Source organism: Peromyscus maniculatus, chromosome 20, assembly GCF_049852395.1.
Source record: "Peromyscus maniculatus bairdii isolate BWxNUB_F1_BW_parent chromosome 20, HU_Pman_BW_mat_3.1, whole genome shotgun sequence".
NCBI lineage: Eukaryota > Metazoa > Chordata > Mammalia > Rodentia > Cricetidae > Peromyscus > Peromyscus maniculatus.
In genome coordinates this window covers 27274154-27292424 of record NC_134871.1, presented here as the reverse complement: position 1 = coordinate 27292424, position 18271 = coordinate 27274154, and the positions used below count along the sequence as shown (strand labels likewise).

The following is an 18271-nucleotide window of genomic DNA, read 5'->3' as shown; positions in this document are numbered from 1 at the left end:
TTTGCGTCTCACAAAGTTACAAAGCAGTCTAAAAACAAGTTGGTATAAGAAAAATTATCTGTGACATTTAGGGTACTTATCAGTTCAAATTTTATAATTTTTTCATGATGTTAAGGAAATTCACATAATCATATTCAGATTTATTTTGGTGGTATTTTAAAAATTTCTCATGGTGTTAAGGAAATTCACATAATCATGTTCAGATTTATGTTTGGTGGTATTTTTATGGACTTGTGTGTAAAATGTTAATGTAATCATATATTTGGTTTTTAAAGAAATATTCTTTTGGGCTTATTTTACTCCTTAAATGTAATGTATTTTTTATTTCTTTATTCTGGGTATTTTAAAATAAAAATTTCTACCCACCTTGGAACTACCAACCATATTCATGGTTTAGGATATAGTACGGCACACGTAAATATTTTTATAGAGCTAGTTTCAATGTGAGATTGATAAATCTTTTGAACAGGAACCTGGATTTGAATTGAATGTGTGCATCTGTGCTTGGGTATCACTGATGTTATAGCCAAATTATAAGTCAGGATATCTGAATGAAAGAAAGGTAACCAGTTTATAAACAGCCTTTCTAGACTGAAGTATTAACTTCTCAGTGCTGGGACCCTGTCTGGCTTAGACCTGTGCATGCTGCCTCAGTCTCTCTGAGTTCGTGGGTGTGTCAGTATTGGGGTCTACAAGGCCTTGACCAAAGAAAAAATCCTTGGTGTCTTTGATCCTCTCTGGCTGTTAGAATCTTTCTGCCTTCTCTTCTACAGAGTCTTCTGAACCTGAGGGAGAGATTTGATGGAGACATCTCATTTAGGACTTAGTGCTTCAAGGTCATGTACTGTACACATTGTCCAGTTGGGGTTTTCTGTATTTGTTCCCATCTGCTGCAGGAAGATGCTTCTCTGATGATCCAAGGCATGGATCCATGAGTATAGCAGAGTATTGTTAGGAATCCGTTTATTGCTGTGTGACTGGCAGATGGTGAGGCAGGGCCCATGTGCATCCCCCACCCTTCGGCGATACATGGCGGACACAAAACAAACTTAATGGTGATTTTGGAGGTGCTTTGTCTGAGTTTTTTTCCCTTTTAACCTTATAGATCTTTTGCTTATATATTGTGGTTTCCAATTTTTTTTTTAAATAGGGTTTCTGTATGTGCATGTTTGTGTTTCAGCATCTATGTGTTTCTTGTGCTTTTTCTTTGGCTCTTTTGTTTGTTTTATCCCATTTATCTGGTTTGTTTCTTTTAATTATTATTATTATGATGATGATGATGATGATGATGATGATGGTTGCCCTTCTTGTTTTCTAAGGAGAGAATGAAAGAGTTGGGGCAGGAGAAACACTAATCAGAATATGGGGGAAAAAAAATCTATTTTCAATTAAAAAAGTTCCTAACTTCGAAGAGTCCCCCTTTCCCTTTATAGCATTGTCTCAGAAAGCCTCACTTGAGAATCTCACAGCATTGCTTTGCCTTTGAAGTTTCAGCAGCTCCCCTTGCACCCTCCTTCCCCGGGGGTGGGGATGCTCTCTCCACTTGACAGACTATGTTTACAGGGAAGCACCTGAGAGTTCTTGTGTGGTCTTAGCATGCCAGTTCACATGCTATCCTCATGGTCCCCCTTTGGTATGACTGTTTAATGATGTGAACATTGTTATGTTCCTATATGTTACTAGAAGTGGACAAACAGGTTTTTCTGTGACTTTTTCATAAGTGGAAGCATTTGATCACTGTAATTTATTTATAGATAATACTTTAAAATTAGTTTTAGATAAACTCTTCATCTTTTATATATAAACTCTCGCTTTTTTATATGCTGTGTTTTGCTTTTATAGCAAATTCTGCTTGCTGTTTTAAAAAGCTCTGCATTTTTATTAAGTGTGGTTATTGATATAGCAGTTGGTTATAGAGTGTGTACTGTGTAGAAATATAAAGTAATCTTGGAGGACTGTGTACACCCCAAGTTCCTGGGTGCTGTCTCTAGGCCAGTGTTCAGAGACCTTTTTTCACATGTCCCCTTTTGGTTGGCTCAGGTCTACTGGCCTGGTTTTTCTCCCTGTTTCTTACTGTAATTACGTTTTCTGCATATACTGGTTTTTTTCCTGTTGACAATTCTTAACATCTGTCCTTGTTCTTTTTTTTTTTTTTTTTTTTTTTTTTTTTTTGGTTTTTCGAGACAGGGTTTCTCTGTGTAGCTTTGCGCCTTTCCTGGAACTCACTTGGTAGCCCAGGCTGGCCTCGAACTCACAGAGTGTCCTTGTTCTTTCTCTCTGTGCTTAGCACCATTCAGTCTTAAAATCTCTATCCAGTTTTTCCCTCTTTCTCTGAAACTCCTCCATCCCCCCAGTTTGAATAGGTCTGTTACTGTTTGTCATAGTTGCATATATTTTTCTCTCTTACCTTTGGTGGCAGTACACATTTACATAATCTGTCTTTCTCTATCTGACAGTGCTCTCCAGAGTTAGTTACTGGATGTTTGTCACATGTTTGTTATTCAGGTCCTTACATTGTGTGACATGTAAAGAATGCTTGAGATGTTTTGGCGGGTAATGAATAAATGAGTGAACATTCATGACAAATAGTCAAGCTTATGAATGTGTTTGATAGACCAATAGTATGTTTTTAATATGTACTAGCTTTCTCATCCTCTTCTTTCCACTGTTTAGCAGGTAACTGTACTGGTAGAGAATGTCTGCTGATGTCTTCCTCTGATAGTTCTAATTGCCACTAGATAGCATATTCACTGGATTATAACTTGCATTGTTCTGGCTTTACTCTTTACAGTGACATGAAATGACATGTCAGCCTTCAGTGTGCCTCCTGAAACTTACCTTCTCAGCTTTCTCTGAACATCTTCTTCTGTGATCTTGCCTTTGTTGTGGAAACCTTGGTCCTTCTCGGCTCTGTTAGCATACTAGTCTCCATAGGCCTGAAATGTTGTTTACAAATCCCGAGAGTGCAGCCACTAACTTTTGTTTTGGATTATCATTTCCAAGATGTCTGTGTAGTTTATAGCTTTGAAAGATAACATATAGTATCTCCTTTAGGAATCAAAGGACTTATCGCCTATCTTAAAACAATCAGTTCCCCGACTCAGGTTCCTATCGTGTGTGTCTTTGGCATGCACACATATCTGTTTGTGTCACGATGTCTGGGAACATGGGAACAAAGTAGCTGAGGCAGCTGTATTGGTATCACAGTTGTGCTTCCTCTGTGGTAACTGACATTAGGCCCTGACTGGGGCGTCTTTTCTTCCTCAGCACCCACACACCTGATTAGAAACATCTCAGGCCCTCATAGTTCTTGATACCAGAACAATGTTGTCATTTTTTGCTCCACGTTAAAAACAAACAAACAATTCCCTGCCAGGATAGTTCTCTCTTTTCTTCCTTAAGTATAGGTCATATTATTTATATTTGTGCGGGTAGGTGGCATATGTACGTGCATTGGGTGTCTTTTTGTATTGCTTTCCACTTTATTTTAAATTATTGAATACTTAATGAACTTGCATGTCATCCTTGTGCAGGGACAAGCTAATTATTTGTGTACAGTTCCAGTTTTATTGCATCTTGTTCCTGAGACAGGCTCTCTCACTGTACGTGCGTGGCTGGCCAGTGAGTTCCTGTCTGCCCTCCATTGCTGGCACATGTGCCTTCCCAGTGTTTTCCATGTGTGCTGGAGATTTGAACTCAGGTCGTTTTATTTTGACAGAAACTGCCTTTACCAAGTGAGCCATCTCCTCATCCCCCAGTATATGTCATTAAATTTTTTCTTTTTATTATTTATAATTGTGTATGTGTGTATGTGTATGTTGGGGGAATTGTGTTGTGTGGGTATGTACACGTGAGTCCAGAGTTATTGGATCCCCCTTGGGCTAGAGTTTTATAGGCAGTTGTGACCTGCTCAGTGTGGGTCCTAGAAATTGAACTTGCATCTACTGAAATAGAAGTATGTAGTCTTTACCTCTCAACCATCTTTCCAGACCCAAGAATAGGTTGTTCTAAAGATGATGCTCTCATTCTCCTTCTTGCTATTTGATGATCTCATCAATACTTCTGTTACCAATTAACTATGTATTTATATATCTGTGTCCATTTATTTTTTTTTAGAATCAGCCTCCAAATTTCAGCCATACCTTAATGACTTTTCCCAAAATATATTAAAAGTGTTTAAAATCAGCACGAACTTTTCTTCTCTATTTCATAGTCCATTGATTTGCTAGCACTGACTGAATATCTCCTTCTTTTTCTTATATATAAGATTAGTTGCTCTCTCTCTGTCTCTCTCTGTCTTTCCCTCTCTCCCTCCCTCTCTCCCTCCCTCTCTCCCTCCCTCTCTCCCTCCCTCCCTCCCTCCCTCCCTCCCTTCCTTCCTTCCTTCCTTCCACAGGTCTAAACATGATCAATAAGTGTCAGCCATTTCCTGTGTGATTTAAGTTCACTCTCATGTGGGTTTCCTCTGTCTGTTTGAAACTGACACTTACAACAGTGCTCCAAATGGACCACAGAATTCTACATAACACAAGGATATTTCTGCATGAATTTCTCAGACTCGTATAGACTTCATTTTAGTTACTCTTTGTTTTTAATTTGTGTACCACTGGATGCAGTGCTGTTTTTCGCATACAAATGACTTTCTCACAAAGAAAATTTCCTATATTTTATATATTTATATTAGTTTATGAAAATGAAAATTCTAGACTGAACTTTGTAGACTGCACCCTAGTTTAGTTTGTTCACCATTAATAGACAGGACCTCTTTGAAAGTCTGGATGACTTTAATTATTTGTGCAAGTTGAAGTACATGCTTAATTTTTTCTCTTTCTTTCTTTTTCTTCCTTCCTTCCTTCCTTTCTCTCTCCTTCCCTCCTTCCTTTCCCCTCCCCTTCCCTCCTCTTCTCTCTCTCCCTGCCTACCTTCTCTCCCTCTCCCCCCCTCCTTTGTAAATACTGGGTGTGGTGGTTTGAGTGAACTAATCCCCATTACTCTGGCATTTGAACACTTGGTTCCCAGTTGGTGGCTATGTTTGGGAAGGTTTAGGAGGTGTGACCTTGTTGGAGAAGTATGTCACCGGGAGCACACTTTGAGGTTTCAAAGCCAGGAGCCATTTCCAGTTCACCCTCTCTACTCTCTGCTAATGGTTTAAGACGTGAGCCTCAGCTTCTGTCCCCGCTGCCGTGCCTGCTGCTTGCTGGCTTCTTACTGACCATGACATAAGCCCAACTGAACTCTTTTCTAAGTTGCCATAGTCACGGTGCTTTATCACAACCACAGCAAAGTGACTGATACAGGCTTGCATTGTAGCCCAACCTGACCTGGAACTTGAGTTCCTTCCCCTCGTCCTTGCTGAGTGCTAGGATTATGGACGTGTGCCACCACACGCAGCACTAGGTTTTCTTTTCTGTACAATACTGAAAGCACCATTTTCATTTTAGAGTTGGAAAGATAGAATTAGGTGTTTTCAGTGCTATTCTGGAATAATGTAAAGTGTTTCTTGTAACATAATCTTTGACAATTTAACATAATATTGCAAATTTAAGACATTCTTTTTATTCTCCAGAATCGTTAATTTCATAAACCAGTATGAAGGTTTATATTTTATTAGGTTTTTATGAATGGAAATTATTTTATCTGTTACTTACCAAATAAGTAAGGGGGGCTTGTTATTTTTTAGTGGAAAGTTAAAATTACAATTTTGGACTCAGAAAATCAGCTCAGCTGGATTAGTCTACCTTTTTGTTGATTAAAACATATCAGAAATTGCACACCATTCAAAGTTCTTTGGTCAGATAGGAATTTCTAAAGAGATCTAAGAACCTCTGCTTTCATTAGGGAAATGTCTTGTTTCACAGAATTCTCTTCATAATGGAAAATTAGGTGAATTGCCTTGAAGTTATACTTTTAGTATTTTTGACAGGACACTTGACTAGAAATGTTTATATATTGGACCAATTAAAGACAATTTACATTTGTGCTTTGTGTATAAATAGGTAAAAATTATACCCATCTATCTTACTACATTTCCTCTCTCTTCCCTGAGGACTTTACTATGGACTTCATCTGTAATTGTTGCCAGTTTCTATCGTGTTCCCGCTGGGCTTCTGGTGCAAAAACCTTGTCCTCTTGATGACAGAGCTTGCCCGCATGATTTCATGCTCTTAGCATTTTTGTTCATGGGAATTAGGAGCAAAATGTAACTACAGCTGAACAGAGAGTCTATTTTTGTAATTTTGGACTTTGGGCTCTGTTATTGGAACTAAATGAAGAGATGCAGGTGTTCTCCAGTCCAAAGCCTTTGGGAGTTTTGAGGGTAAATGCTTGAAAAGAAAATGCATGTGTTTCCAGAGTTAAACAGCAGCTGTGAGACAAGGATTTATGTTTTTCTCAGAACTTTGGGATTTCAGAATGTTACATTTAATCACAAGCACAGAAAGGGGAGCAAATGTTAAAGATGTTAGGCATAAAAGTAAGTTTACTGATCTCTTTACCTTGCAAACTAGTTGTGGGAATATGTGTACAGCTTGACTTTTAAGCATGACGTAAGAATTTTTAAAAGATTATAGTAGTTACAGGATATAGCATTTTGAGAATGTTGCATTTGTAGTGGGAAATTTTTTATTCCACTAATTATGTAACAACCTATTTTCTATTTAAAGAAACATACACATTCTCACACACACTCATTCATTAGGTGTGGAAAATATTATCAATATGTACTTTGATTATAGCTTTTTATGATAAAATTTTTAAGTCATAACAATCTTATAAAAACTAAAATATTTTTAGATACAGTAAGTATGTCTATAATAATGAATTTTGACAGGTTGATGCTTAAATAAAGCATATATAAGTACATTTAAAATGGTTTCTCAGATCATAAATTCTTTGTATTTTAGTTGCTAAAATATTTCAGTATTTATTTGTATTCTTGCATTTTTATTTAGCTTCATTTTTAAAACTGCTTCTTTTTGATTTTCTGAGGGTCAAATGTACCCTGGCAGGCTTGGTACTCAAGGTAATGCCGAGATTGTCCACAGGCTTGCAGCCTCCTCTGTCTTCTGCCTCTGGAGTGTAGGATTATTATTATTATTATTATTATTATTATTATTATTATTATTATTATTCGAGACAGGGTTTCTCTGTGTAGTTTTGGTGCCTGTCCTGGATCTCACTCTGTAGACCAGGCTGGCCTTGAACTCAGAGATCCGAGTGGGTCTGCCTCCCGAATGTTGGCATTAAAAGCGTGTGCCACCACTGCCTGGCTGGAGTGTAGGATTGTAGGTGTGTGCTCCCATGCCTCGGCTATTGTGCTGATTCTTTTTGTATAATCAGTAATTATTTATTAATTTATGCAACAAGCACTTTGTTACAGATTTTCTGTACATAATCGTTGTTGCTAGTGGAAAACGCTAGTGTGTTGAGGAGATAGACATGAACGTCGTGGAGAAGGAGTGAGTGAAGTGAGAGATGAAGGGCTCTTCCCTGGTCTTCTGGGCTCAGCTCCGGCTTTGTAAGTTGGAGTCCTTGCACCAGGTTAACCTTTCTGAGTATTGGTTTCTCATCTTTAAAAAAACTGATCTATTTTTCTCAGATTTTTTTTGTGAAAATTAAGTTTAACATTAATAAAGTCAAGTTTGTTGTTAACTAAAATGTAATGAAAGCTTCAATTATTTTTTAGTTAATATATCATGTTAATTAGACATTTCAAATTTGCCCAATACTTTTATTTTCCCTCCTTGTTGTGTTCATCCCACTTGATCCCTTTACACTTCAGTTTTTCCTCCAGTTACTTTATAAACCTGGCGGTGTGTGGTTCTAAAATGGGCAGCAAGGCCTTTACCTGGTTCCAGAACGTTCCTTCCTCATTTACGCGTCTCCTGAAATCATGGTTTGATAGTCAGGAGCGGTTTCAATAGCAACAGGAAATTACTTTGCTCCTGGATTCTGGAGGGAAGCCAGAGGAGGGACCCCGTGAGCCTGTGGGCGGTCACTTGTCTTCCTCATTTACAGCAGAAGGTTAGAAGTTTGTGTTTTTCTATATGTTTAGTAAAAGAGAAGTGATAGAGAAAATAGTAGTAATTTCACTAATAAGGATCAAATTAATATAAAAGAAATAGTTTGGAAATGGGCTACATGTGTACTAAGCTATAAAGCAACTATAAAATCTGTAGTATTTAATCATTTATTTAAAGTCTCTTTAAGTAAATCAAAAGTCACTGTTATCACCCAAGTTTATATTTTCGAAAATGATACACTTCTTCAAATTGTTTTAGCTTTTCAAATGCTGGTTTTTGTATTTAATGTCAATCGCACTAACCTTGCGAATTTGTCCATATTTTGAAGTTGATTGTTTAGTAACATTCAGGGTTGAAATTCCTATTAATCTTTGCTCTCTTCTCCCTTCCTAGGTGTTTTAGCCCCATTCCACAGCTCCATCCCAAAGACAGCTTTTGTATCTCATTGTAATATACACTGGGCTGTTCCTAAAGACAGGCCATTGTTACTGTATGAGAAAGAAAAAAATATTTTTGCCATTTGCGTATAGCATTACTGTTTACAGGTTTTTGTGACTTCATTCCTAAATTGCTCAGTGGGAGAAAAATGTCGCCTGGCTTATAGAGAATAATTTGGAATAAAAGTAAACTTTATGATTCTTGCAGAGATGCAGAGTATTTAAGTTTCTACTTAGCTCATCACTGTTGAGGGAACCAGGCAGATGTTACAAAAAGGGTGAAAGAGAATTTTTAAAATCCACAAACAGTTATAAACCAGTAATAAAATAAATTTGGGGGTTTATAAATTGGCTTTTTTTTTAGTAGTGAATGAGGCTGTTTTTCTTCCTGAAGGAGTTTGTTAATATTTGCATACCTATAGTGAAGAATTATTTTATATTGCTTTCATTTACTTATAATGTATTGTGCGTGTGCGTGAGTGTGTGCGTGAGAGAGAGAGAGAGAGAGAGAGAGAGAGAGAGAGAGAGAGAGAGAGAGAGAGAAGTGGGGGGAGGGAGAGAACTGAACTCTCAAAGGTGATGAAAAGTGCAGAGGCCTTGAGAACCAGACTCAGAAAACCTGGAAGGTGTTCTGAGCAGTGCAGAGCACCATGCTGAAATACATGATTCTCCCCTCATCCCCTAACTGGGTTCCAGATGGCCAGGCTGATTTTAGCTTGGATAGTTTAAATACAGCCACAAGCTAGAAGTAATGTGGTGGAAGCAGAGTTCAGTGCATGGAGAAGAATTAAGAGTCCCTCATGTTTGAGGGAGGTAATAATTGTAGTTAAATTTTGTATAGACCTTATCATGAATTTAGCTTTTGAAATCTTGGCATACTAAAACTTCTTCATCTAGTTGTTTGATTAGTAACAGAAAAATCTCAAGGTGAGGTTTTTTTGTTTTTTTGTTTTTTTTTTCCCCCCCCCCATGGTGGTTGTGGTGTTTTAAATTAAGTGTTCAAGCCTGGCTTTAAGTAAATAATTTATTTTAAATAATTAGAATGTTCTATTGAGAAGAGAAGAGACAGCAAATACTTAAACACCTAGTATGTGCACAGTCATTCTGTTTTAATCATTAAGGAAATAGCTAGGGCTAGAGAGATGGCTCAGCCGTTAAAGGCTAGGCTCACAACCAAAAATATAAGGAAATAGCTAATCCCACACACACTGGAAAGAAGAGTTCCCTTTCACAGAAGTGGCATTCTGTTGATTATCACAGTTTTATTTTTATAGTTATTTCTCCTTGATATTTATTATGAAAATCCAAAGGGAAATATTTAAACTACTTGAAACTTTTCTTTGAATATAACAAGTTAGGAATTCTAAGTAGATTACATTTTTATTTTTCATTTGAAAAGTAGAACTCTGAAGTTGGATAGGAATAGCTGAATGAATATAGTAGAAAAAGTTCTACAAACTCTGTTATGGATGACTTGGGAAATCACATAAGTATAAATATTCCATAGATAGTAATCTCAGAAAGCACAAGCAGAAAAATAAGTTATTGTAACATGTAAAAAACATAAGCTACAGGTAGTCAACAAAATAGATCTTAGTATACCAAAACATCTTACTTAAAACCACCCCCTCACTGCTACTTTTTTTTTTTTTTTTGTGAATCAGCATCTCTCTACAGAGTCCTGGCTATCCTGGAACTCACTGTATCGGCCAGGTTAGCTTTGAACTCACAGAGATCCTCCTGTCTCTACCTCTGGAGCGCTGAGATTAAAGTTGTACACCACCATGCATGGCTCACATGTTTTTGATAAATAATGTAATAGAACTGAGAAAGTTATGAGACTAATGGCTCTATTAGTTCTTTTGGATTATATTTACAAAGTCTCCGGTATTTATTCAGCAAAGTTTGTGTCAGATTTTGTAGGAGTTACTCTCCATAATCCTAGTTCTAAACTGTGCCCTAAGATCACTATCCATGATGCATTGACAGAATTGTATTTAGGTCTGCAGAGATGGCTTAGCAGTTAAGAACATTTGCTGCTTTTGCAGAGGCCCTGGGTTTTGTTTTGATTCTCCACATCAAGTGGCTCACAACTGCTTGTAACTTCAGCTTCAGGGGATACAGTGCCCTCTTCTGGCCTCTACAGGTTCTTGCATGCATGTGCAGGCCTGTGTGTACACCCCCCCTCACCCCCCACATTTTATTTAAAGTACAAGGATATTTGTATCAGTTATTTATGGCAATCAGGAGGGTTTTTGCTGTCCAGTAGTAATTAGGAACCTGTAAAAATATTTGATGCCATTGGAAAATGTTCATATTAAAAGCTTGTTTTAAAAAGTAGTTAATGTAGCCTACATTGAAGAGGACTGTTAGTATAGCTCAGTGGCAGAATACTAACCAGGCCTGCCCAAGGTCCTGGGTTCAAGTCAGAGCACCGCCAAAATAATCAGTACAACAAATAATGCCAAAGTGCTTTATTAATGACTTTTCTTGTAGCTGTGACACTATACCCAATCTCAAACAACGGCAGGAAGTTAAGAGTCAATTCTGGTTCACTGTTGAGCCTTCTCTATGACACCTAAGAGTGTTCTTCTGTGAGATAGAGAGACTCATCTTCAACATGGAGGGCACCATCCCATAGACCAGGGTCCCAGAGTGAAGAAGAAGAAAAAGGGAGGAAGCCAGCATTATCTTTCTGCGTCTTGACTGGGCACTCCATGTTACCAGTTTCCTCATGCACCCACCAGCATGCCTCCTGCATCGCTGTATGCAGCAGAAAGCAAAAATGCAGTTGCTGATGTTCCCAGTCAGCTATTTGCTCAGCACAGTGAACCACAGATAGTCTCACATGTACTGCCTTCGCAAGACATGTAAATGCTCTTTTGACTTACAATGCTTCCAATTTTTAATATGTTTGTTGGGATATAATATCATCTATTCTTAATGGTTTGGAGGCTATTACCATTGTAGAGCTACCATTCTTAAAGGACACTGTAAGAAAACTTTAGAGTTGATAATACCTTTGTTTTGTTTTTTGAAGAGTAGGTCAAAATAGTTGTGGAATACCTTTGTATAGGAACTTAAAGGTTGAAGCATTTTCAAGACAACGAAGGTTTGTGGTGGCTGTTCCTTTTGGTTATACATTTGTTTCTAATTAACCTTTCTTTTGACTGAAGCATAATTCGTTATTATTAGCTAAGATTTTTAATTTTGGAAGTAGGACATTACCTTGATGTAAGTGAGTAAGGATAGAGAGGAAGAAAAAAGTCAAGAATTGAAAGAAGTATTATTACTGCATGTGAACACGAGGCTTTCTTCAACAGCTCTATCGGTGTAGAAGGCAGGCCACACTTAGCTGATCAGTCTTGATAGAAAGACCGGAAGTCATGGGCGAGCCACTGTTTGACAGATGATGTACAGTCATTAAAAGGAACACGCAACATTGAATTAACTGAAATAGGTGCTTTTTAAAAAAACTGTGTTCCCTTATAAAAGTTCTAACCCTGTAGGAGAATTTCTGGGTAGGAAGCCTTTCAAGGTTATTTGTAGTTGAGAAGAGTAAAGTGAACATCTGATAATGGCCAGGCATTGTTTTCAGATGTAAACAGGTAGAGAAGGAGAGAGGAAAAACTGACTCTTGCAACCCGGAATTCCCACTACTGTGCAGAGCAGCTGAAGTGGCCCTTTCGGGTGACCAAGTGGTTATCTTCACTCATTCAACACATTTCTTTCTTTCTTTCTTTTTTTCTTTTCCCCCCAAACCTTCTGAGGCCATTCTGGGCTCTATCATATAACCCTGTCTGAAAAAAAAAATGAAAAGAAAAAAGGAAATTAAAAAGAATATTGTATTTCAAAATGTTTAACTTCAGAATTATTTTAAAGTATAAAATATTTGGATCATCATTGTCAATTCGGCTGGATTTAGAATTACATCACAGACCCATGCCTGAGAGTGAGTGTCCTGTGAGGGCATCTCCCTCTGGATTTAACTGAGGCAGAAAGTCTATCCAGTGTGGGCAGAACTGCCGTGGTTTATGTGGTGGGCAGAGAGTGGGAGAGGGGGAGGAGGCCTGCAGACAGATAACCCCCATGAAGATGGGAGGAAAAAGTGGGGGTGAGGGTGGTGGGGGCTAGGAATGGGGTCGATTGGGAGTGAAGTGTGTTAAACCACGTTGCACACATGCCTGTGTGAGATTCCTTTTTTTTTGGTTTTTCGAGACAGGGTTTCTCTGCGTAGCTTTGCGTCTTTCCTGGAGTTCACTTGGTAGCCCAGGCTGGCCTCGAACTCACAGAGATCTGCCTGGCTCTGCCTCCCGAATGCTGGGATTAAGGGCGTGCGCCACCACCGCCCGGCTGCCTGTGTGAGATTCTTGATACAGGGTGAGGAGGAGATGAACTTAGTACCATCATTCACCTGCCTCTGCTTCCTGACTGACTCCGTGTGGTTAGCTACCTCACGTCCTGTCTCTCTGTGATAGATCTATCTTCCCAAATTGTGAACCAGACTAGACTCTGTCTTCATTTGGTTCTCTCAAGCATTGTCACAGCCTCGGGAAGAGTGAGGGATATAGCTTGTTACTGCTGCTTTTGTTTTCTAGAGCCAACCTTTTTTCTCTTTATTTTTCTATTTATTCTATGTGTCTTTATTGTGTATCTTGATCCCATTCATTTCCCTGCCCCTGCGAATCTGACCTCCGCCTCTGCATACCCCTCCCCAAATAAAAAAAATTGAAGAGAAAAAAGGAAAAAAAAATTAAAAATGGGGGGGGGTTTAAAAATCGGATTATGGAAGCTGCAGTGTGACACAGTGAGTCATGCCGTAAATCCCTTTGTTCGTACGTTTTTACTTACAAGTGTTCATTGCACAGTCATTGTCTGGTTTGAGGCTTCTCTTTCTACTACACTATCGATGCTGGGTCCTTGCTAGGACTCTCCCTGGATATCCTGTTGTTTTCCTATGTCATAGAGATCCTGCAGCTTTGGGTCTGTGTGTCAGGTCCTTTGATGTGCTCCAGCAGATTATAGATGGCGTGGATGTTGGGGCAGGCCAAATCATAACCCTGGGTCTTGGCCCGAGCAGCTGTAGGGTTGGTCAGCCAGCCAGTTGGTCACCATCAGGACGAACTCTCCAGCGTTGCCCAGGCTAATTCACCTCTTGTAGCAATAAGCCAGGGGCAGGGCCAATTCTCTTGCTTTCCAACCCTCTGATCGGCTCTCCACATCTACATCTACACATCTACACCATTAGGGTCAACGCTATTGTGTTGCCCAGGAGAGGTAGAGGGGCCATTCTCGTGAGTACTGCAGCTGGTGAGGGTTAGGGACAGCCCTCCTGCTCCTATGACCCTAAGGCCAGCTTTTCCACCTCTCTCAGGTGTTGATGGGCAGGAGGTGGGTGGGGGAAGGACATCTGTCTTCTGCCCATACTACCACATGTCTGATTATTAATGAGGGTATCTTTGTTTTGCCGAGTCACCCTCACCTCTGACCATGGGGCAGCTTTGCTGTACTGCCTAGGTGAGGAGCAGGGCCTGTTTCCCGAGTGCTGTAGCTCTCTCATCTTTTGCAGGCCATAAGGGGAGAGGGGTAAAAGGGGTGTCTCTCACCCTCCCATACCACCACATGACAGACAAGTAGTGGGAATAGCCCTCCCACTCTTACAGCCTTGGGACTGGCTCACCTACAATTCCACCAACAAGGTTGGCTCTATTGTGTTGCCCAGGCAAGGTTCAGGGCCTTCTCTTTCAAGTGGTGTAGCTGGTGGGATGGGGGATAGGGACAGCTCTCTTTTTCTTGTGTCTACAGGGCCAGCTCTCCAATCCGCCTCAGGTGTGGATGGGCAGGGTGGGGGGAGTGAGGGAGTGAGGAGGGCATCTCTCCCCTACCATGCCAAGACAAGACAGATGAATAATGGAAATAGTTCTCCCGTGTTCATAACTTCAGGCTTGGCTCACCCATACCTATGCTAACAGGGTTGTCTCTATTGTCCTGCCCTGGAGTGGTACAGGGCCTGTTCTCCCGAGTGTTGCAGCTGGTGGGGGTCAGGAACAGCTCTCCCACCTGCCTCATCATTGATGGAGGAGGGGGAGAGCATCTCTCTCTAGTCCATGCCGCCATATGGCAGATTTTGGGGGTGGCTAGGTCTCCCACACTCACTACTTCAGGGCTGGCTCACTCACACCTCCACCGACAAGGCTGGCTGTATTGTGTTGCCCAGGCTAGGTGTAGGGCCTGCTCTCGTGAGTTCACAGCTCTCCCACTCTTAGACCACAGGACCAGCTTTCCCACCTGCCTCAGGGGTTGACGGACAAGGGCAAGGGCAACTTTCCCTTGCCCATGCTACCACAAAAAAACAAATGAGAAATGGGGACACAAACTTTTAAAATAAATATTGGAATGGTTAAGATTATGTCTAGTTTATATGGTTTAGCTTAGAACTAATTATTTGGTAGAACACAATTGTCTGTCTCAGAGAAATAAATTCAGGATTGAATTAAGATTTTATTTATTACTATTGTACTCATTGTTACAAAGCATGACAAAAGAGACCTTCTATCTGCTTACAAGGGGAGGACTTGACACAAGTGTTGATGTATTTGGAGTGAAACATCTTTATCAAGTTAAGTCAGGAAGTCCCCTTTCCATCCTTGAATCACTAATTTCTAATCCTCGAACGTGTGCAGGCCTAGGAAAGTAAGATGCCTGCACACAGCCGCATGGAAGCCCACACTCCTCACAGCTGGGGCGTGGTGAGCTCTTGTCATTGCTGAGGTTGTTAGCCTTCAGGGATGTGATCAGTTTAATTACTGACAACTTTATCCACCACCTTTAATGAGTATGGTGTCTAATGCCTGTGAGGTTTGGTTAAAAAGATAATGTTCAGATGTTATATGTTCTAGTTTTCAAAAATTTATCATGGAGTTTAATGTTTTTACTAGCTTATCACATGTACTCAGATTAGTAAAACAGCCAAAATGATCTATAATCATAGAAATAAATTTGTGCATTTTGAATAGAATCTTAGAAGTGTGTTTGCTTTTAAGAATTAACTGTATGTCTCAGTACTGCAGTTCCTAGGTAAACTTTATACTTTCTATTCCTTCATCTGAAAACTTGGGTAATTTTCCTAAAATAGTGCTGAGGCTTATTTTGAATCACATTACTTGGAAACACAAATATTTGTACCTCTTCTGAATTTCTTTTTATTATCTTTATAGTGACCATCCCAAAGCAGAATTTTAGAAACTCGTGGTTTGATGCTTCATAGTTAAGAAGTAGTTTTATATAGTGAAAGAATGTCTTGAATTCTAACTCTGACCCAGGCTTTGTGTAAGTTACTTGATCTGTCTTTGGTCATTTCTTTGTCTGTTGCACAGTTTCAATAGTCACAGCGTTTATGGTTAATTTATCAACTATTGCATGAATATACCCTTTTAGAGAGGTCACCATTCATGTGGCAAACAATGGGAATTTATTACATGATCCTTCAGAAGATGGCAATGAGTTGCTAGTCTTACAGTGTTTATATATTATGATAATACTTTATAGTTGAAAGTTATGGTGCTGACTTTGTGGATGGTGGGGCCAACACTGATGTTGTTCAAACTTATGTGTTAAAATATTTGTTGCTATTTGAAAGGTAAGGTGATCTCATTGGAAGTTGGTAACATATTTTTATTTTTGTTTTATGTGTACAATTATATATATTTTTGAGGTAAAGTATGATGTTCCAATATGGGTATGATTGTAAAATGATAAAGTTAGAGTAATTGGCATACTCATCATGTTAACCATTATTCCTTAGTATTAATAATGTCCATAAGCCTCTCACACTTATTGTCAAGTAATCAATACCTTTTTGTTAGCTGTAGTCACCCTAGTGTGTAATAGAACAGTAGAATTTTTTTTGTCTGTCTGTCATTTTGTTTCTCTTGATCAGACTCTTCCCACTCTCCCTTTCTTCCTGTCTTTTCCACTGTTGGTAATCACAATTATATTCTAGTTCTCTGAGGTCAACTTTTATGAATTCCATCAATGAGTGAGGAGGTCATGTGGTGTTTATCTTTTTTCTCTGGCTTACTTAATTTTGTGTTTTCCACATTTGTCCATGTTGTCACAGGTGAGGGTTGTGTTTTCTCCTTCTTTTTTAATGAAAGAATAGCACTCCATCATGTATGTGTCTTAAATTTTCTTTCTCTTCATCTACTAAAGGAACTTAAGTTGCTTACATGACCCCATTGCCTTATGGTAGAGTGGCGCCCAATTTGAGCCCCACGTTGGGTGCCAATTGTAGATGTAACCAACTGTCTTATGAAATAAGAAACATAGAACCAATGCAAAGAAGAACGCCAAGAGATCAGAGCTAAGAGTCTTACCCGCCTGCTGCAGCTAGCCAAGAGACCTCTCCGAAAAAGAGACCTACTTCCTGTGTGTTTGTCTTTATATAGTCTTTCTGTTCTGCCTTCTCATTGGTTGTAAACACAAACACATGACTGCCTCGTCACTGCCAGCCGCCACCGCCATGAAAAGCAGCATATGAACACACCGGTAAGCCACGAGCCACATGGCAAGGTATAGATTTATAAAAATGGGTTAATTTAAGATATAAGAACAGTTAGCAAGAAGCCTGCCACGTCCATACAGTTTGTAAGCAATATAAGTCTCTGTGTTTACTTGGTTGGGTCTGAGCGGCTGTGGGACTGGTGGGTGACAAAGATTTGTCCTGACTGTGAGCAAGGCAGGAAAACTCCAGCTATAGTAGAGTCATATTGATTTGATTTTATAGATAAAGTGATAGGTAGTGGAAGCATTATAGAGCCCATATCCAAAATGCTTCTCCATAGAACTCAACAATGTTCATGAAAGGGACTGTCTTGGAAGCAGAGACCAGACCCTGCAGGCACTTTATTCTCAGTCTTCCCAGCTGTTAGATCCATGAGAAGTAAGTGTCTAATATTTATTAATTACCCAGTTTAGGTATTTTATTTTGGCAGCATAAGGAACTACTGTGGTTAACAATAATGTCACTGTACTATCTTATGTGTGTGCAGAGTAGGGGAAATCCTTGCAAACTCACCTGTTATAATCATAGGAATTACATTTCTAAAGCACTGTAAAAATTGAGGCTTTTTAATTATTAAAATTTAAAATGAAAAAGTGTAGGGCTAATGTTTACTCATTGATCTAGAATTGTCATGAAACTTAATTTGGGCCTTTTTTTAAAAAAAAAAAATCTTTCCAAACAAATTAGAAACCCGTTGCCTTCAGAAGTATTTGTAGATAGCTTCCTTTCTGTGCATATAGATGTGTCCTAGTTTTCCCCAGTTAGTGGACTTTGCGCTTTTCAATGGGAATGTCTTGGTAAGCTGAAACGCACAGCTTATATTAGTGATTGACACAGTGTGTTGACGGACAGTCAGGAAATGTTGCCAGATTAATTTTTATTGACATTACAGGTGTATGAAAAAGTATTTTATGAGTTAGCTAGGAGTTTGAGGAGTCATGTGATTGATGTTACCCGCCTTCATGTTGAATAGTGTTTAAAGTCCTATCTGATCCAGCCTTTTTCAGTTTTCATGATGAAAATTCAAGCTTGAGTTATTCCTTCTCAAACATAAGAAACATGTGACATGCTACAAATCAGCTGGAAAGGAAAACATCAAGAAGTAGCAGTAGTTTTCTACTTACCCGGGGAGTAGCCAGGGTTATTGTTTTGGTGGTCATCCTTTAAAACGTTTGTTTGGAAGATAAATATAAATTTTACCTAAGTGATTTTATTGTATGCTTTCTTTTTCTCTCATCTGTTTCCTTCCT

The 18271-nt window shown here is 39.1% G+C and overlaps 1 protein-coding gene and 1 non-coding gene across 9 annotated transcripts in view; one reads left to right on the top strand and one right to left on the bottom strand.

Moving 5' to 3' along the window:
• Window positions 1-18271, top strand: part of Vps13b (vacuolar protein sorting 13 homolog B) — a 568282-nt gene that overhangs the window by 145578 nt on the left and 404433 nt on the right. The window lies entirely within an intron of this gene.
• LOC121824582 (U6 spliceosomal RNA) lies at window positions 3489-3592 on the bottom strand. Its single transcript, XR_006066510.1, has one exon. It is a non-coding gene; the product is annotated as a U6 spliceosomal RNA (small nuclear RNA).